This window comes from Bos indicus x Bos taurus, chromosome 5 (assembly GCF_003369695.1).
Source record: "Bos indicus x Bos taurus breed Angus x Brahman F1 hybrid chromosome 5, Bos_hybrid_MaternalHap_v2.0, whole genome shotgun sequence".
NCBI lineage: Eukaryota > Metazoa > Chordata > Mammalia > Artiodactyla > Bovidae > Bos > Bos indicus x Bos taurus.
In genome coordinates, this window is record NC_040080.1 from 68,404,102 (window position 1) to 68,426,009 (window position 21,908).

General features: G+C 37.3%; 1 protein-coding gene and 1 pseudogene across 2 annotated transcripts in view; one reads left to right on the forward strand and one right to left on the reverse strand.

The window, feature by feature from the left end:
* The window catches only part of FAM19A2 (family with sequence similarity 19 member A2, C-C motif chemokine like), a 564,697-nt gene that overhangs the window by 14,936 nt on the left and 527,853 nt on the right, over positions 1 to 21,908 (reverse strand). The gene's annotated exons all lie outside the window — the stretch shown is intronic.
* On the forward strand, positions 11,066 to 11,739 carry LOC113893008 (annotated as a pseudogene).

The window sequence follows — 21,908 nt, forward strand, 5'->3', positions numbered from 1 at the left end:
TACACCACATTAACAAATTGAAAAATAAAAACCATATGATTATCTCAATAGATGCAGAGAAAGCCTTTGACAAAATTCAACATCCATTTATGATAAAAACTCTCCAGAAAGCAGGAATAGAAGGAACATACCTCAACATAATAAAAGCTATATATGACAAACCCACTGCAAACATTATCCTCAATGGTGAAAAATTGAAAGCATTTCCTCTAAAGTCAGGAACAAGACAAGGGTGCCCACTTTCACCATTACTATTCAACATAGTTTTGGAAGTTTTGGCCACAGCAATCAGAGCAGAAAAAGAAATAAAAGGAATCCAAATTGGAAAAGAAGAAGTAAAACTCTCACTATTTGCAGACGACATGATCCTCTACATAGAAAACCCTAAAGAGTCCACCAGAAAATTACTAGAAATAATCAATGACTACAGTAAAGTTGCAGGATATAAAATCAACACACAGAAATCCCTTGCATTCCTATACACTAATAATGAGAAAACAGAAAGAGAAATTAAGGAAACAATTCCATTCACCATTGCAACAGAAAGAATAAAATACTTAGGAATATATCTACCTAAAGAAACTAAAGACCTATATATAGAAAACTATAAAACACTGGTGAAAGAAATCAAAGAGGACACTAATAGATGGAGAAATATACCATGTTCATGGATTGGAAGAATCAATATAGTGAAAATGAGTATACTACCCAAAGCAATTTATAGATTCAACGCAATCCCTATCAAGCTACCAACAGTATTCTTCACAGAGCTAGAACAAATAATTTCACAATTTGTATGGAAATACAAAAAACCTCGAATAGCCAAAGCGATCTTGAGAAAGAAGAATGGAACTGGAGGAATCAACCTACCTGACTTCAGGCTCTACTACAAAGCCACAGTTATCAAGACAGTATGGTACTGGCACAAAGACAGAAATATTGATCAATGGAATAAAATAGAAAGCCCAGAGATAAATCCACGCACATATGGACACCTTATCTTCGACAAAGGAGGCAAGAATATACAATGGATTAAAGACAATCTCTTTAACAAGTGGTGCTGGGAAATCTGGTCAACCACTTGTAAAAGAATGAAACTGGACCACTTTCTAACACCATACACAAAAATAAACTCAAAATGGATTAAAGATCTAAACGTAAGACCAGAAACTATAAAACTCCTAGAGGAGAACATAGGCAAAACACTCTCTGACATACATCACAGCAGGATCCTCTATGACCCACCTCCCAGAATATTGGAAATAAAAACAAAAATAAACAAATGGGACCTAATTAACCTTAAAAGCTTCTGCACATCAAAGGAAACTATTAGCAAGGTGAAAAGACAGCCTTCAGAATGGGAGAAAATAATAGCAAATGAAGAAACCGACAAACAACTAATCTCAAAAATATACAAGCAACTCCTACAGCTCAACTCCAGAAAAATAAACGACCCAATCAAAAAATGGGCCAAAGAACTAAATAGACATTTCTCCAAAAAAGACATACAGATGGCTAACAAACACATGAAAAGATGCTCAACATCACTCATTATCAGAGAAATGCAAATCAAAACCACTATGAGGTACCATTTCACACCAGTCAGAATGGCTGCGATCCAAAAGTCTACAAATAATAAATGCTGGAGAGGGTGTGGAGAAAAGGGAACCCTCTTACACTGTTGGTGGGAATGCAAACTAATACAGCCACTATGGAGAACAGTGTGGAGATTCCTTAAAAAACTGGAAATAGAACTGCCTTATGATCCAGCAACCCCACTGCTGGGCATACACACTGAGGAAACCAGAAGGGAAAGAGACACGTGTACCCCAATGTTCATCGCAGCACTGTTTATAATAGCCAAGACATGGAAGCAACCTAGATGTCCATCAGCAGATGAATGGATAAGAAAGCTGTGGTACATATACACAATGGAGTATTACTCAGCCATTAAAAAGAATACATTTGAATCAGTTCTAATGAGGTGGATGAAACTGGAGCCTATTATACAGAGTGAAGTAAGCCAGAAGGAAAAACATAAATACAGTATTCTAACGCATATATATGGAATTTAGAAAGATGGTAACAATAACCCTGTGTACGAGACAGCAAAAGAGACACTGATGTATAGAACAGTCTTATGGACTCTGTGGGAGAGGGAGAGGGTGGGAAGATTTGAGAGAATGACATTGTAACATGTAAAATATCATGTAAGAAACGAGTTGCCAGTCCAGGTTCGATGCACGATACTGGATGCTTGGGGCTAATGCACTGGGACGACCCAGAGGGATGGTATGGGGAGGGAGGAGGGAGGAGGGTTCAGGATGGGGAACGCATGTATACCTGTGGTGGATTCGTTTTGATGTTTGGCAGAACTGATACGATTATGTGGAGTCTAAAAATAAAATAAAATTAAAAAAAATAAAAAAAGAAAAAAAAAAAATAAAATCAAGGAAGAAAGTGTATAAAAATCAATAGACAACCATTTTAACATAAAAGGGTAAGAGAATTGTAGAAACATTATGTAACAATATTCAATTAGAATTCGCAGACTTAATATTTGCAATTGTAACCATTCATAGGTTGCCTGCACATCTATATCTACAGTAATTTGTAATTTGCTGAAGCATGAACCTGAATCATACCTACTTTAATGCTGATAAATGAGGCCATGTCATTTACCCAGTGTGCCTGGCCATCCACGGGCCTTCAATTCTCAAGGCAGCTTTGTGGTTCTCTATCATCAACTGTGTAACCCCCACTAATGGTCTGAATGGGATTCATGACTTTTTTCAGTTGTAATTTATGACATTTTGTAGACAGACTTTCAAAAGTTTTCTTTATAATCCCTCTTTCCCAAAGTACCCCCAAAATATAAAACATGTACTACTTGATTTTCAAATATTTAAATATTTGACAGTATAACATGAATCACCTGAAGGAGTGGCTAGTAATCAGGGTCAGATAACAGAGAGCTTTGGTAAAATGAATCAAAAGTAAAGAAAAACATTTCCTACATAAAGTGAGAGTTCTGGATAGTTAAAATTAATAGCAGAAAGAAGATTAATCATGTCATAATATAAAAAGATATTTTCTAATTTTGAAAAAAAAAAAGTGAAGTGAAAGTGAAGTGGCTCAGTCGTGTCCGACAAACAAAAACAGGTCTTTGTGCAACAAGAACAGATCCCTCTTTCCCATCATTATCACCTTGGCCTCTCTCTACCTAACCAGAAAATGTGAGATAAAAATGATTGTCTGAGGAAGAACGGAATTTTGGGTTCTAGTCACATTTACTTTATCCAGATATATCAGGGCCAATACAGTTATGAAGTGGGTCAATGTCATGACTTGCCATGGTCACATGTGACTGAAGGCAAAGGGTGAAGTTGGAGAAAATTTAGAAGAGCTTCACATTTTTCAGAAAAAGCAAGGGACAGATGAGAAATACACTAATTCATATTTCCAGGCCTCCATTTTCTTCACATTGTTCAAAAACATGGAAAGCCTTATAGATGGTTCTTTAATTTCATTTCTCCCCATTGAATATTTTTAACAATGATAGCATTTTCTCCAGATGTTTATCTCTAATTAGTTTCTAGACCCTAGTCATCTTCTTAATCAGTTCCCCCCTGTGTCTTATTGTTACTATCTTAATCGAAGCCTTTATTCTGGTTTGTGGGGTTGGAATAACCTCCTAATTTGTCTCCCTGAGTGGTCTCATGCCTTGGAGCTTCTCCTCCTGTTTGCTATCATGATCCTAAAAAGAAAAAGCTATAAAAATGTCCTATTATAGAAGGAAATCTAAATTCTTGCTGGTAATACAGACAGTCGTTTATGATAAGACCTCAACCCACCCAGCTTCATCTTTCCTCTTCCCACCCTCTTCAGAGATACACAGACCCAACTCCAGTCACACCTAATGATTTAATCCTCCTAGGACTTGATATGCCCTGTCCTATCTCCTTATCTTTGGATACATTTTACCTTTGCCTAAAATATTTTCCTTTCAAACCTCAGAACAAACGTTACCACTTCTAAATCATAAGCCTTTGTGATTCATCCAGTCAACATAATAGATGGAAAACATACTTTTTCCATACTTCTATATGGGGAACACATGTATACCTGTGGCGGATTCATTTCGATATTTGGCAAAACCAATACAATATTGTAAAGTTTAAAAATAAAATAAAATTTAAAAAAATAAAAAAAAAACCTATCTTATTGCATTATGATTATTTATTAACCTGTTTGTTTCTCTCACTTAACTATGATGTACTGAAAAAATATTAGCATACATTTTGTTTCCTCAGTGCTAAGCCGTATTTCATTCCAGGTACATAAATGATGCCTGCTGCTACTGCTGCTGCTGCTGCTGCTAAGTCGATTCAGTTGTGTCCGACTCTGTGCGACCCCATAGACGGCAGCCCATCAGGCTCCCCCGTCCCTGGGATTCTCAAGGCAAGAACACTGGAGTGGGTTGCCATCTCCTTCTCCAATGCATGAAAGTGAAAAGTGAAAGTGAAGTCGCTCAGTCGTGTCCGACTCTTAGTGACCCCATGGACTGCAGCCCACCAGGCTCCTCCGTCCATAGGATTTTCCAGGCAAGAGTACTGCAGTGGGGTGCCAAAATGATGCCTAATACTTACTAAATGAAAGGATGAAATGAGGAATGGGTAGGTGGATGGATAAATGAACAAATTAATGTATGAATATAAGGGAAAAGTGATAAGTAATTTCAGAAGGGAAACTAGAGATACTATTTGGATTCTCTGGGAATAGCAAGAGGAATGATTAAGTGACCCAAAAGGTCAGTACCTCCATTTAAAAAAAAATTATGATTATTCCCATGATGCTGTGGTTTCAAAATTTGAAATTATAGATATGCATGGGTCTTGACATCAGCTTCACATTTGTACCTCGGATATTTAAATTTATTCTCATTTGGAGAAGGTCTGATTTTTAAAATGAAATTAATTCAGGAAAATAATAATGCAAGAAGATAATAGCAATCTGTGGTGCTTTAATTGGTTTTAGACTAACCACTTGGGATGTAGGAAATGTCCAAATAGATACATCAAGGTTCATTCTGGCATATTCATTACAGTTAATATTTCAGTTTAAAATTATCCTAATTAAAAAAAATCACTCTCTTGAGTAATTTGCATACTTCTGCTTAACACTGTCAGGATATTTTCTCATGAAATACTATGTGGTGACAATTACCCTACATCTAGGTATTACATGTTCACTTGCATCAGGTATGGTGGTACAAATGAAATATCAATTTTCCTATGATGTAACAAAGTAACAGATACCACGATGAGCGCTTTGTTCCCAAAATACTGTACATGCAATCTCTCTCTCTCCACCATACATGCTATAGACATACTAACTTAATTTATAGCCTCCATATTTAAGATGCCTCACCCTTCCAACCACCACTTTATTTTTTCAAATAAAGAGACTAGTATTTTTAAAGGCAAACAAGTTCATTTTTGCTTAGCAAAATGCAGCTGACTGCATTTTCTGGTCTACATTCTAATGCCAAAGACAGTGAATCATTCTGCTCCTCAGGGAAACCTGGAATCACCCTTCCTTTGCATTCATTCCTCAGGTCATAATTGCCAGCATCAGTAGACAGCTGAGTGCACATCCATTTTCTTTTGCAATCCTCATGATTATTATGTGAAATTTTTCAACTTTTACAATTTATTGTTAGTCTTTGTTACTAAGTACTATTATCTCCAGGTTATAGTTGAAGAAACTGAAGCTCAGATAACTTAAAAGTGAAGCTTCTCAAAGAAGCATATAAGTGTAAGTGATACTCTGGGGGCTGTGATCCCTATTTGGGGGGCTTTAAAACTAGTGAAACAGGTCCTGCATACCTGGTTCTTCCATTCATTTGTTTGACTAATATTTACTGAGCACATAATAAGTGGCAGGCACTGTCCTTTGTATGGGGGGAAAAAAATCACTGCTCCTGTGAAACTGACAATCTAGAGAGCCAGACAAATGACAGACATGACCCGTAAAATTTTTAAGTATGTTAGGCCATGCCAACAGAAAGTTAAGAGAAACAAAAGGATTTTTGAGGCAGGAATATGCAAGTTCAGTTAGATGGGGAAGGCTTGCTGAGAATGTGAAATTGCAGGAAACACCCACAGAGATAAGAGAGCCAATCAAGCTGACATCTGGAGGAAGAACATTTCAGGCGGAAGGAACAGCATGTGCAAATGTCCAGAAACAAGAAAAGTAAGAAGGGCAGGGTGGTGGCAATGGAGTAAGCAGTGAGGAGAGTGGTAGTAGATGAAGTCACAGACGTTTGTTCATTTGTTCATTCATCTATTTCTTTGTTTATTCCACAAGTGTTATTGCTCCTATGTTACTAGGGTAAAAGGGGGCAATGCAGATACTATCCTTGTTCTCATGGGGGCACAAAAAGAAACCACATTGAAGTTATCAGAAACACACATGGCTTTGTATGCTCCTCCCTCTAGAAGCCTCATTCCTGGAAGTTGGACCTGGAGAGAGCCTAAGTACATATGTGAACGAGACCACGATGACTTCTTTTCATAATGGACTCTCTTCCTATTCAAATATTTATTCTTATAACTTAGAGGGCTACTGTTCTTTCTGTTTAGACAATGAAGGCTTGCAGTGTTTTAAGGAAGAGGGTAGTCAGGGACTGTATCCACACACATAGGGCAAGCAACAGAAGTTTTTCCTGGCAAATGTTTTCCACTGACTGGTGGCAAAGAGTTCCTGCATAACATGAGTTACATTCACTCCTACTGCAGCTAAATTGAGACATCTCCTAGTATAGAAAACCAATCCAGAAATAAGAAGGTCACTCATCCCTCCATTGTAGCACTTAGTTTTTCATGTCTACAAGAAAAGCTTTAAAGCCATGTTCCCTCCCCCTAACTATTCAGCTGTTCTTGAGCTATTGAAGTTAAAGAGAAATGTGAGTTCAGTCATGAGAAAAAATACCATATCTCTGCTTTTAGAAGATTCTGAAAGAAAGAGATGGAAAAGCAGCTAAACTAATATCCAAAGTACAGGGGAAAGAATATCTTAGGTGCTACCCCATCCATGGCAAACTCATTTGAAATGTGTACTAGAGGGAAAGCCAAAAACTATTTGGTCCATTTAGGCTCTTCTACTCAAATATTTATTCTTACAACTTAAAGGGTAGATTGCCTGCATTTCATCCCAGCTCCATTGCTTATTAGCTCTGAAACTTTGGGCAACATTTTCATTTCTCAATCTCCTCATGCATAAAATGAAGATAATAATCATGACTATCTCATGACATGTTTGTGAGGATTAAGTGAACTAATATGTGTTAAGTGCTTATAATACTTCTTGATAATACTGAAAACTTAGTTATTTTTACTAATTCTAGTAAAAAGGGAAGTAGCATGAAGCAGTAATGTATGCAGAAAGTCACTTATGTGATTTCTTCATGAGGAATTAAACCTTTTATTAGGAAATATCCCTCCTTAACAGTAATTGTTGCCACAAATTCTTCTTTACTACTAGTATTACTGTATCACTTTTTGTTAGGTTAGTTTTTACATAGTGTATTTTTTCTGGGTTTTTTTTTTTTTTAATTTTGTTTTCCCTTATTTTTATAGTTCAGAGGCACTATATATAACAGGTACTCCTGTTAAATAACATATACTTGTGTTTTGATTTTTTGATCCAGATTGACAATCATTGTATTTGCCTGTTATTAATAATTGGGTCATTCAGGCCTGGGGGATTTGGTATAATCACTGACAAATATGGGTTAATAACTACCAAGTACTTGCTATTTGTTTCACTTATTCTAGATTCCATTTTCCTCTCCTTTGCCTTCTTTTGTTAACACTGACAGTTACCTCCAAGGCTTTAGTAACTCCCAAGTCTGGACTAATCTCTCTTGCTCTTCACCACCACTTCTCCACCCTTCCTCCCTGCTCCCCACCCCTCGACCTTGGATTCTAGACTAGATGCTCTTCCCTTTCTTGTGGACTTTTCAGTGCCTCCAGGTATACCACCTTATAATTTGTCAAATTCTTCAATCTCCTTTTGGGGGCAGGAAAGAAGAAAGGGGTACCTTGACCATATTACTAAATATCCATTACTAAAAGTGAAAGTCAAGTTATGTGGGATCAGTTTTAATGATGAACTTGGTGTTGATTAGTCATCCAACAAATTAAGTAACAGTTCAGATTTACTTTGGTATTTACCTGCATCATACCTCTGCATTATAATCATGTTTAACTCAAGTCTTCTCTTCAAACTTACTTTCATCTAATGGTCAGACTAGAAATTAAGTTGCTTATACTTCACTGACTATATTTTCTAGTTTGCCTTGGATAATCCTGATTTACACCTGTCGTCCTGACTTCCTGTTGGGTCTACCCTGGAAATAAGGCCTCAGGACCATAAATTCTATTATCACCTACATAGAGTAATTACCCTTATTGTGGAAATTTGAATTTTAATAAATAATTCCTGAATGTTGAAATCTTTAAGCTATGAATGAATGACTCTCTGATACAAGAATATCAGCCACTGAAATTCAGGCAAAAGGGGAACATAACTTGAAGCATAAAACATTTCTGAAACCCATTAAATCACATGAAATTGCTAATAAATTTTTAAGGCTGGCATTGAAGAAGGGTTCCTAGATATAGCTCTGTACTAAGTTCTTCAACCTTTCCATCATAAAAATGAGACATAGAGGTTGTAATGTGAAAAATTGACTATAATATTATTAGTTAGTACTATAATCCAAGGTCATGAACTCTGAAAAGCAAATTAACACTATTGCATAGACTATTACTTTTAAGATAAAATATTTGTTATAATAAAAAGGCAAATAGGCTTTGTACAAAATCTAGGTCTATTTCAAAACACTGTCTTAAGTATAGGGTTCATTTCCTGAATTTGGGGGGTTATGTCTATTAGTTTATAAGTAAAAATTCTATTATGATGGAACTTTCCCAATTTTGCCCAAACTTGAAAAAGGCAATCATTTGTAAATTTCAATTTCTCCCAATTAAAAAAAGTTTACATGTTTGACTCATATGAATGCTCATTAACTGATGATGAGGAGGAGGAAAATGATGAATTTAGGATTTTCAGAAAATTAGGCAGGCAGTAATTATAAGCAATGGTTAAGAGCATGGGATTAAGAACATCAACCAGCCAGGGAGCTTATCCTGAGGTAGCTATTTGTCAACTGTGCAGCCCTATTATTTCACTCTCAAAAACCCCTCCGTTTTCTTCCCTATCAGTTCAGTTCAGTCACTCAGTCATGTCTGACTCTTTGTGATCCCATGGACTGCAGCACGACAGGCTTCCCTGTCTATCACAAACTCTGGGAGCTTATTCAAACTCATGTCCATTGAGTCAGTGATGCCACTCAACCATCTCATCCTCTGTCGTCCCCTTCTCCGCCCTCCTTCAATCTTACCCAGCATCAGGGTCTTTTTCAAATGAGTCAGTTCTTGGCATCAGGTGGCTAAAGTATTGGAGTTTCAGCTTCAGCATCAGTCCTTCCAATGAATATTCAGGACTGATATCCTTTAGGATGGACTGGTTGGATCTCCTTGCAGTCCAAGGGACTCTCAAGAGTCTTCTCCAACACCACAGTTCACAAGCATCAGTTCTTCAGCATTCAGCTTTCTTTATTATCCAACTCTCACATCCACACATGACTACTGGGAAAACCATGGCCGTGACTATATGGGCCTTTGTTGGCAAAGTAATGTCTCTGCTTTTGAATATGCTGCCTAGGTTGGTCATAACTTTTCTTCCAAGGAGTAAGCATCTTTTAATTTCATGGCTGCAGTCACCATCTGCCCAAAAAAACAAAGTCAACCACTGTTTCCCACCTATTTGCCATGAAGTGATGGGACCAGATACCATGATCTTTAAGCCAACTTTTTTACTCTCCTCTTTCATTTTCATCAAGAGGCTCTTTAGTTCTTCACTTTCTGCCATAGGTGTGGTATCATCTGCATATCTGGGGTCATTGATGTTTCTCTCAGCTATCTTGATCCCAACTTGTGCTTTATCCAGCCCAGCGTTTCTCATGATGTGCTCTGTATATAAGTTAAATAAGCAGGATGACAATATACAGCCTTGACATACTCCTTTCCCAATTTTGGAATCAGTCTGTTGTTCCATGTCCAGTTCTAACTGTCGCTTCCTGACCTGCATACAGATTTCTTAAGAGGCAGGTCAGGTGGTCTGGTATTCCCATCTCTTGAATAATTTTGCACAGTTCATGGTCATCCACATAGTCAAAGGCTTTGGCAGAGTCAATAAAGCAGAAATAGATGTTTTTTTGGAACTCTTTTGCTTTTTCAATCATCCAATGGATATTGGCAATTTGGTCTCTGGTTCCTCTGCCTTTTATAAAACCAGCTTGAACATCTGGAACTTCACACTTCACATATTGTTGAAGCCTGGCTTGGAGAATTTTGAGCATTACTTTACTAGCATGTGAGATGAGTGCAATTGTGTGGTATTTTGAGCATTCTTTGGCATTGTGTTTCTTTGGGATTAGAATGAAAACTGACCTTTTCCAGTCCTGTGACCACTACTGCATTTTCCAAATTTGCTGGCATATTGAGTGCAGCACTTTCACAGCATCATCTTTTAGGATTTCAAATAGCTCAACTGGAATTCCATCACCTCCATTAGCTTTTTCTTCCCTATACAATTAGATAATCCCTATCTCATCCCACTACTGTGAAGATTAAATGCAATAATGCCTGTAGTGAGAATACAATAAATCCTAACAAACACTTTGATTCAGTACTTGAAAATAAATATTTTCAAAAACATAAGTTTAGGCCCCATTTCATTGCCCTCAGGAGGCTCTGCCCAAACTTCTTTTCTTCACTTTACAGCAGAGGTGGGAACCTCTGCCTTAGAGAACTAGAGGGGAATGTTACAATTTTGGGGTAGAAAACTCTGGATTTGAGACTATAGCATTGCTTTTCCAGCCAGTACAGAGCTGTTTGGAGGCTGGTAGGGATGGTGAGGCCTGAAACAGCTTCTGGAATTTCTGAGCAGCCCTGGTCAATACCAGATGGACCCAGTAGTTTTGAGTTACATGGACAGTCTACTGTGGCAATCAGACTTCTCACTACTGGATCCTCCAAGCTGGCTCAATGTTTATGTTATTGGGTTTGCCTTTGAGTACTTTTCCAGCAGTCAGTTTCATGACTGCTCTGACCATGTCTACTTCATCAGCCCCGAAGTTACTCAGTTCATCAAGTGCACTGGCAGCCCAGCAGAGACTGCCATGTTCCTTGAACCCTTGGACCTCCCCAATAAGAGTTATATTTTTAGCCATCAATGATAGTTCCAACCACACAGCTGGGGGAACCCACTGGAGCTTTTTTGGTTTATCTGCAAGATAAAAATGGTCTTTTTCATTATGATTCTTATGGTAATAGTAACTCACTCCATGTGAAGCAGGTAGCAGAGAAACTGGAGGCTTTCTTAGGCTTTCTTCTCTTTATGGAAGAGAAAACTCCTGCTCAACAAAACAGCTATGACTGTGGGATGTATGTGAAATGGAACACTGAGGCCTTGTGTCAGAACTTCTTTAGACAACAGCCAGAATCACTACTGCAGCTACTCGCTCCTACATACATCACAGAGAAGAGAGAAGAATGGAAAGATCTCACTGCCAGACTTGCTAAAAATGAGCTGTTGAAATATATTTGACTTTTGAAGTCTCTTCCTTCTGCTGTCCCCAAGTGTTGGAGGCTGCAATCTCAGTGCCTGAGGGAAGATGCCTGGGAGAGGAATGCTTAGAATGCTTACCTTCTCATGAAAGAATGTTGTCTTCTGCATTATTCTAGTGGAAAGTGTCACTTTAACCCTAACTTCAGAGCAATATGTTCTGTAAAGATGTCTTCAAAATATGCACAAAAATTGATTAATTCCCTTTTGGGCTCCCTTATACACATTCAGTTCAGTTCAGTTCAGTCGCTCAGTCATGTCCGACTCTTTGCGACCCCATGAACTGCAGCACGCCAGGCCTCCCTGTCCGTCACCAGCTCCTGGAGTTTACCCAAACTCATGTCCATCGAGTCGGTGATGCCATCCAGCTATCCTATCCTCTGTCGTCCCCTTCTCCTCCTGCCCCCAATCCCTCCCAGCATCAGAGTCTTTTCCAATGAGTCAACTCTTCGCTTGAGGTGGCCAAAGTACTGGAGTTTCAGCTTTAGCATCAGTCCTTCCAAAAAACACCCAGGACTGATCTCCTTTAGAATGGACTGGTTGAATCTCCTTGCAGTCCAAGGGACTCTCAAGAGTTTTCTCCAACACCACAGTTCAAAAGCAAGCATCAATTCTTCGGCGCTCAGCTTTTTTCACAGTCCAACTCTCACATCCATACATGACTACTGGAAAAACCATAGCCTTGACTAGATGGACCTTTGTTGGCAAAGTAATGTCTCTGCTTTTGAATATGCTATCTAGGTTGGTCATAACTTTCCTTCCAAGGAGTAAGCGTCTTTTCATTTCATGGCTGCAGTCACCATCTGCAGTGATTTTGGAGCCCAAAAAAATAAAGTCTGACACTGTTTCCACTGTTCCCCCATCTATTTCCCATGAAGTGATGGGACCAGATGCCATGATCTTAGTTTTCTGAATGTTGAGCTTTAAGCCAACTTTTTCACTCTCCTCTTTCACTTTCATCAAGAGGCTTTTTAGTTCCTCTTCACTTTCTACCATAAAGGTGGTGTCATGTGCATATCTGAGGTGATTGATATTTCTCCCGGCAATCTTGATTCCAGCTTGTGCTTCTTCCAGCCCAGCGTTTCTCATGATGTACTCTGCATATAAGTTAAATAAGCAGGGTGACAATATACAGCCTTGACATACTCCTTTTCCTATTTGGAACCAGTCTGTTGGTCCATGTCCAGTTCTAACTGTTGCTTCCTCACTTGCATATAGGTTTCTCAAGAGGCAGGTCAGGTGGTCTGGTATTCCCATGTCTTTCAGAATTTTCCATAGTTTATTGTGACCCACAGAGTCAAAGGCTTTGACATAGTCAATAAAGCAGAAATAGATGTTTGTCTGGAACTCTCTTCGTTTTTCCATGATCCAGCAGAGGTTGGCAATTTGATCTCTGGTTCCTCTGCCTTTTCTAAAACCAGTTGAACATCTGGAAGTTCATGGTTCACGTGTTGCTGAAGCCCGGCTTGGAGAATTTTGAGCATTACTTTACTAGCGTATGAGATGAGTACAATTGTGCGGTAGTCTGAGCATTCTTTAGCATTGCCTTTCTTTGAGGTTGGAATGAAAACTGGCCTTTTCCAGTTCTTGGTTTATTCCAAAGAAAAAAGATTGATCTCTAAAACAAATTGAGAATATGTGAAATCTAGAAGCAAGAAAAAAATCGTAGAGCAACCAAAACTTACCGCACAGCCCACATATTTCAAGAGATCAACTGGCTAGAAGCAGATCAAGACCTAACCTAATTCAAGATTGAAGTATTATCAGTTACTCAGTTCTGTGATACCTATTCTATTCAACAAGCAAAAGCTTTCCCAGTATAACCTTTGCCAATACTTGATAGAGATGGTGTTAGCCCATAGTCACCCATCTGATTCCTAGAGCACTTTAAGAAAGGGGGAATCTTAAATAACTTTGTTGAAAGTTTGTCACAGACATTTGTCTGTGGTGGACCTCTTGTTTTACATCTGAAACTTACTAAAAGTTGGTTTATTTTTGAGATATAAAGGAGAAAAAGTGACCTTTCTCAACTCTCACTTAATTCAAAATGCAGACGATATAATTTTTGAAATGTGGAACAGGAGTAAAAAGAAATGCTACTCCTTCTACAAGGAAAAATAAAAAACAAAAACATGTTTAGCTACTCCAGATTATTCTCATTATTCCACTGTTATAAAATATGAACTCTAATTATATAACAAGGCATTAAATGTAAATGCATTTCTGGCTCTTTGATAATATCATTGTCCTTTCAATGCTATGCATCTTCTGGGTCAAGTCCACTTTATTTTCAAAGGTTATATAAGAGTGAGGATAAATTATAAAGAAGGCATATTATGGACCTATATATAAGACCTATATATATAAGACCTATATATATAGGACCTATATATATAAGACATATATAAGACCTAATGTAGTGTATTTCCTGAGATCAAAAACTTATGTATAACATATTTTGTTTGAAATATACTGAGGTTAAAAAATCACTTAAGTTTTATTTGTTATGCCATAAATAGGAATTATTGGCCTCTGCTAATTGCTGAATGTCTATAAACGCTTCCAGTATCAGTTTCTACTTGGTGTTTTTGTGATTTAGTGAGAGCATTAATGTTGTATTAGCAATAGCAGAATGGGCAAGGGGAGCTCCACATTCAATAAAACAGTCCTTTACTGCTGCAGCAACTAATCTCATCTCACATTGCTATAGGCAAACAATTGCAACAAATTTACCTGAAAAAAAAAAGAACCCCCCCCCCATACCTAGCATGTAAACCACAACATAACATCCCTCCCTTTCAAGTTAACAATTTAACCATAAATGGATACTTTCTGTGAGTCCTCCTTGAATTGTATCAGTGAATATAAAAGTATCAGCGAAGTTAATGTCAACAAGAGGCAGGGGAAAAAAAAAAAAAAAAAAAAGCCACCTTTACTTTGTAACTTCAAGAAATCCTCAAAAGAAGCTGCTGAAAAGCCACCAAAGGAGAAACTGTTTCAGTTCCTGCAGCATAAACCTGGGAAAGATACCTTTATAACTGATTAATACAGAAGTTCCCACTAGGCTTATCTATCTTATCTTTAATAGGTAACTGGAAAGGCCCAGATCCTGTGACTATTACAGGCCCTGGAATCCACTTACTCCATCTCTATGGTTTAGGATGAATTTTTGTAGCTAATCCAAAGGGGAGGGAATGGGTACACATAGACCAACCTCAAGGAACTTGTGTTTTTTCTTTAAAACCTTTGTTTCAATGTGCATGGAGGTGGTAAAAGAAGTCTTGAGAAATCTCTGTGTCAGTATTTATTTAACAAGACTGACTCCTGTGGAATAATAGTGTTTATGTTTGAGTTGTGAGGAAACTGGTCCACTTTTTGAGCCTATTAGTAACTTGCTTGATTCATCTATTTCACTTAACAAGGCCATATAGCCCTTGCATTCAGCCAAGAGTTCTTTTAAGTGCTTTACAAATATTAACTCATTTAATCCAAATACGGAAACTATATGGTAAGTGCATTGCTGCCCCAATCCCACAGATGTGCAAATTGAGGAGCACAGATGTAAAGCAATTTGCTCAAGTCCATCAATTACTCAGTTGCACAACAGGGATGTGAACTCAAGTAATCTAACTTCTAGACAGTTGGTTTCTTAATCATTATACCATCCTTGAAGACTTCTCAATGGAACGCAGCTTCCATTTCTCATTGAAGCAAATGAGATCCATTGTGAAAAGACAGACAGACATTCCTGACAATGTATCCACTGAGAGTGGTTAAGGCAATGCTAATATAACTCTGGGATCCTTCCTAGAGTTTTCAACAATTTTTTTTTTTTTTAATGTAAAAGTCCTACTAAATTAAACATAGACTATTTACTCCCCTCCCAAAAAACAAAGCTTCTTTGTTTACATGTTAGGCTAAGCAGCTAGGCATAGAGCTCCACAGTGTTTTTATGACTCTACTTCTTAGCTCTGTTGTATGTGGTATAACTAAGGAGTGAGATTGTTTTCTTTGGTGTTGTAACAGTTTTTTTTTTTTTTTTTTTTCTTATCAAAATCACATACTTAGACATAGATGATTTAAGATTACAACTTTTCAAACTACTTGTCTGCTTTACATATCTTATTAGAAGATTGCCCTTTCCAAAGTAAGCTTGTATCTAATAGTCATAATAAGAAGAATGTAGACTAAAGAGATCAGAAAATATGTCAAAACTTCTACTGTAGATAGGAAAATATGTAATTTGAAGAGACTTCTCCATTCAGCAGAAATATTGTGATTATATTTGTCTTTGGATATCCAGTTCCTGATACAATGACTGGCGTTGAATATATGTTCAATAAGTGCTTAGTAAATAATGATTCAGATTTGATTTTGTTTTCCTATATCTATTGATAGGAACTATATCCATCCTAAAGGAGATCAGTCCTGGGTGTTCATTGGAAGGACTGATGCTGAAGCTGAAACTCCAATACTTTGACCACCTCATGTGAAGAGTTGACTCATTGGAAAAGACCCTGATGCTGGGAGGGATCGGGGGCAGGAGGAGAAGGGAGTTGGACCCGACTGAGCGACTGAACTGAACTGATATACAGGGTAAAAAAATTTCTCCGTATTTACATAGAGTGCCAAACTATACACATGAAAAACATCCTCTAGGCATATAGAAAGATATCACTTCTTTTTATATAGGTGTCATATATATATGTGTGTGTGTGTGTGTGTGTGTGTGTGTATATATATATATATATATATAAAATGTTAATTTTGTCTTTTCAAAGAACAATATCTTATCTCTTCTATTATATATTTTAGTCTCTTTTTCATTTATTCCTCTCATCCTTGTTAGTTCATTCCTTCCACTATGTTTGGGTTTAGGTTGCTGTTCTTCTCCTAGGTTCTTAAGGGGTAAAGTTGGATTGTTAGAGATTTTTCTTGTTTCTTAGGTTTTTATTTTGTGGTTATTATGAGGCTTACATATAACAACTTACACTTATAACTCTCTATTTGAGGTTGATAATAATTTAAGTACAAATAATCTAAAGCTCTACAGTTTTATTTCCCATACCACATTTTATCTTTTTGATGTTATGTTTTAAATCCTTCTATCTTATGTATCCCTTAACACATTTTATAGTTATTTTTACAAAATATTTTTATCTTTCATTATTCATAATAGCTTTCTAAGTAATTCATTACCTTCTCCATATATTTACCTTTACCAGTGAGATTTATACTTTTTATATGTTTCCTTGTTGCTAATTAGGGCCCTTCCTTTTTAACTTAAAGGGGTCACTTTAACATTTTTTTGTGAAGCCAGTTTAATAATGGACTTGGTTAGTTCTTATTTGTCTGGAAAATTCATCCATTCCTTCAATTCTAAATGACAACTTTGCCAGGTAGAATATTCTTAGATGGTAATTTTTCTTTCAGTACTTTGGATATTTCATGCCACCTCCTTCTGACCTGCAAAATTTCTGCTGAGAAAACTGCTGATAGTCTTGCGGGGGTTTCTTTACAGATTGTTTTTTCTCTTGCTGTTTTTAAGATTCTCTCCTTGTCTTTAATTTTGACATTTTCAGTTCAGTTCATTTGCTCAGTCGTGTCCGATTCTTTGCAACCCCATGGACTGCAGCACGCCAGGCCTCCCTGCCAATTGCCAACTCCCGGAGTCCACCCAAACCCATGTCCATTGAGTCAGTGATGCCATCCAACCATCTCATCCTCCATCGCCCCCTTCTCCTCCTGCCCTCAGTCTTTCCCAGCATCAGGGTCTTTCCAAATGAGTCAGCTCTTCGCATCAGGTGGCCAAAGTATTGGAGTTTCAGCTTCAACATCAGTCCTTCCAGTGAACACCCAGGACTGATCTCCTTTAGGATGGACTAGTTGGATCTCCTTGTACTCCAAGGGACTCTCAGGAGTCTTCTCCAACACCACAGTTCAAAAGCATCAATTCTTCGGCACTCAATTTACATTTTTTTAATTTATTTTTTAATATAAATTTATTCATTTTAATTGGAGGCTAATTACTTTACAATATTGTATTGGTTTTGCCATACATTAACATGAATCCACCACAGGTATATACATCAATTCTTCAGTGCTCAGCTTTCTTTACAGTCCAACTCTCACATCCATACATGACTAGTGGAAAAACCATAGCCTTGATTAGATGGACCTTTGTTGGCAAAGTAATGTCTCTGCTTTTTAACACGCTATCTAGGTTGGTCATAACTTTTCTTCCAAGGAATAAGCGTCTTTTAATTTCATGGCTGCAATCACCATCTGCAATGATTTTGGAGACCAAAAAAAAAATAAATAAAAGTTAGCCACTGTTTCCCCATCTATTTGCCACAAAGTGATGGGACCAGATGCCATGATCTTAGTTTTCTGAATATTGAGCTTTAAGCCAACTTTTTCACTCTCCTGTTTCACTTTCATCAAGAGGCTCTTTAGTTCTTCTTCACTTTCTGCCATAAGAGCAGAGTCATCTGCATATCTGAGGTTATTGATATTTCTCCCTGCAATCTTGATTCCAGCTTGTGCTTAATCCAGTCCAGTGTTTCTCATGATGTATGAATATAGATTGGATTCTCTGGTTTTCATCTTATTAGGAACTCTCTGGGCTTCCAGAACATGAATGTCTGTTTCCTTCTCCAAATTAGGGAAGTTTTCAGCCATTATTTTTTCAAAACAGCTTTCTGCCTTTTTTTTTTTTCTTTCCTCCTTCTGTAATCCCATGATGCCAGTGTTAGTCTGATATTGTCCATTAAGTTCCTTAAGCTAATCTTGACTTTTTTTTTTCATTCTTTTTTACTGCTCTGATAGGGTATACCCACTGTTCTGTTTTCAAGTTCATTGGTCTTTTTTTGCCTCCTCTAGTCTGCTGTTGAACCCCTGTAGTGTAAATATTTTTCAGATCAGTTATTCTAAACTTTGGCTTCCCTGATAGCTCAGTGGATAAAGACCCAGGAGACATGGGTTCGATCCTTGGGTTGGGAAGATCCCCTGGAGAAGGAAATGGCCACCCACTCCAGTATTCTTGCCGGGGAAATCCCATGGACAGAGAAGCCTGGCAAGCTACAGTCCAAAGGATCACAAAGAATCGGACACTACTGAGCAACTAAGCACATATTATAAACTTTAGTCCTGTGACTTCTATTTGGTACTTTTTATATGTTCTTCTCATATTGAGGTTTTCCCTGTGTTCATTTATTCCTCTCCCAAGTACAGTGATCATGCTTAAATACTATTACTTGGAATTATTTACCAGGAAAATTACTTATCTCCATTTCACTATGTATTTTGACTGATAAGACAGAGGAGTTCAGTCTTTTGTTCCATTTAGGACTTCAAATGATGGCATGAGGCCCACCCAAATGAAGGGTAATCTGCTTTACTCAAGTCCACCAATAAATTTAAATCGCTCCTAAAAACAGCCTTATAGAAGCCTTTAGGAATGACTATCTGATTTGAGTTCCTATAATAACTGTCCCTGGAGAAGTCAATGGCAACCCACTCCAGTACTCTTTCCTGGAAAATCCCATGGATGGAGGAGCCTGATAGTCTGCAGTCCATGGGGTTGCTGAGAGTCAGACACAACTGAGTGACTTCACTTTCACTTTTCACTTTCACGTATTGGAGAAGGAAATGGCAACCCACTCCAGTGTTCTTGCCTAGAGAATCCCAGGGATGGGGGAGCCTGGTGGGCTGCTGTCTATGGGGTCTCACAGAGTCGTACATGACTGAAGTGACTTAGCAACAGCAGCAGCAGCAGTAACTGTCCCTAGTCTTGGAAACTATGGAATGGAATATTCCAGAGATAAGAAATGTAAATTCAAATGAGTTATTATAGCTAGATCCAGATGCATCAGGTATTAAGTTATTACCCCTAAAATTGATCTTTTAGATACTGTAGTGTGTCCTCCTTTAAACTGTGAAATCAGTTTTCCAATAATTTCTAAAAATGAGAATATACCAATGTGTTGTGTCATGGCATTTGTAATTCCGTAAACATGCTGTACCCATTTAAAATAAGGTAAAACAGTTTTGAGACCTTGTGACTTCATGCAAAAGGTAGCTTAAACCATTTAAGATTACTGTCACTTGGGGGTGGGGGTGACCTTGGAATTACTAGTGCTGATTAAACCTGTTTTTCTCTTCCCTCAAACACATGCAGACACACATACACCTCCACAGAAACATCCCCTAAAATGTTTGACCGAACATCTGGGCACTATGGCCCAGACAAATGTACATATAATATTAACCATATACCAACTAATACCTTGCCCTTGACTTTCTGACTTTCTGAACACACGGTTCCTATATTTACTGCCTTCTAATAATCAAGATCATGTGATGACTGAGCAACAGTTGCAATATTTCTTGAATTTCTTTCTAGTGGAACTTGAAAGGGACACTCTCAATATGACCATTCTACTTGTAAAGCCTATAAAGTTGTAGCTATCATTTGCCTTTTGAGCAGGAATTAGTCTACCTTCATGATGGGTTTGCAGAGATCTGAATACTGAAGTGCTTAGGGGTACCACCCCTGCACAGTCAAAAATCTGCACATACACAATTCCTTATCCACAGATTCAACCAATCATGGATCATGTAGTATTACTGAAAAACATCAACATGAGTGGATCTATACAGTTGAAATCTCTGATGTCAACTGTAACTTCTACCCTAGATATTTTTAATCTATTGATACTGAACACTTTTCTTTCATGTTACAATATCTTTGGTATAATATACTGTGATAAGATATAGTTGCACTGAATTAGGGTCTCCTTAGACCATTGCATAGGTGAAATGTGAATTTGTCAAAAGTCACCATTAACCGAAAGCTTTATTCATAAAGGACTTTCCTTACAGCTCATACAAGAAATCATCAAGGTTATAATGTGGAGGCAGATAGTTCACATCTATATTATACATGCAGGGGTGCTCTCAACAAGTTGATTTCACTGCTGAAATTTAATCTCAAACAATGGTTGGCTGTCTGGCAGACATTTGCCTTCAGTAATCTCATAAATCGATCACATGTTGTAATTGAAGTTGGAGGCTGAGATTTCTAATCATGATACCTGTTTAAATTTATTTGTCAGCCAATGTGTTTGTTGAGAATATTCAATTTTATTTCAAGATAGAATAAAAGCATCTCAGTTATGAATCCTAGAAACAGGCTGACCAAATCAACTCTCTTCATGATTACTCAAACAGTCCTTTCTAGAATAGGGTGTTTTAAAGTTGTAAAACACATTGCATTTGATTATTTGCAAATATCCTTTGAAAATGAATTTACACTGCCTGGTATTATTTTGTCTGTCTGTCTCTCTCTCTTACTTCTAGTGTTCCTTTAATAGGGCTAGAAAGAGAATAGGAGAGGCAAGGTAAAGGTAAAATATATTTGCCACCAGAAGAGAATAAGCAATAAAGAGTAAAGGTAAAATAGCCAACAGTAAAAAGAACCTCAGCAGAACAGCCCTTTATTGACTTCAGGCTAATCCCATCATAAATCATAGGAAGCCAACATCTCAACTTAATAGGAGCAAAGCACAATAATACTGAACCACAGCAGCAAAAGGTACATTCAGCGGCTAAATAATTCTTGTCTATAATAAGTTCAATATTAAGCATTATATACATGGAATTCCCTATCTTAGTTATAAACTATAAAGATTTTTGGCTTCTTTGCTTTAATTTGGCAATTTGAGTTTTATATCTTGGGTGACATTTTAACTGAATGGTTGGTTTTGCTGTTAGTAATATGTTAAAGATTTTAAAATTGTTCTATAAGCTTGAAGCATTAATAGATATGCACAGTGTTATAAGGCTCCAATATTCTTCTTTTCAGGTGGCAATTTTAAATTAGTCTCTGTTTAATTAGAGCTATTACTATGGTCCCATATACAAATCTTTCTCCTTCCCCTCTCTCATATTTTAAAACTATCAGAAAAATTTTAAGTGATTTAAAAGTCTAATCCAGAAAGTACTTAGTGTTGTCTCTATGAATAGTTCATCAAGAGGAAAGAATCTAGTCGAAAAAGCATCCTAATGGATTTTCATTTTCGTATAGCGGTAGAATAACAGATGCAAAGGTGGAAAACAATGAAAGCATATTTTGACATCACAGAACATAA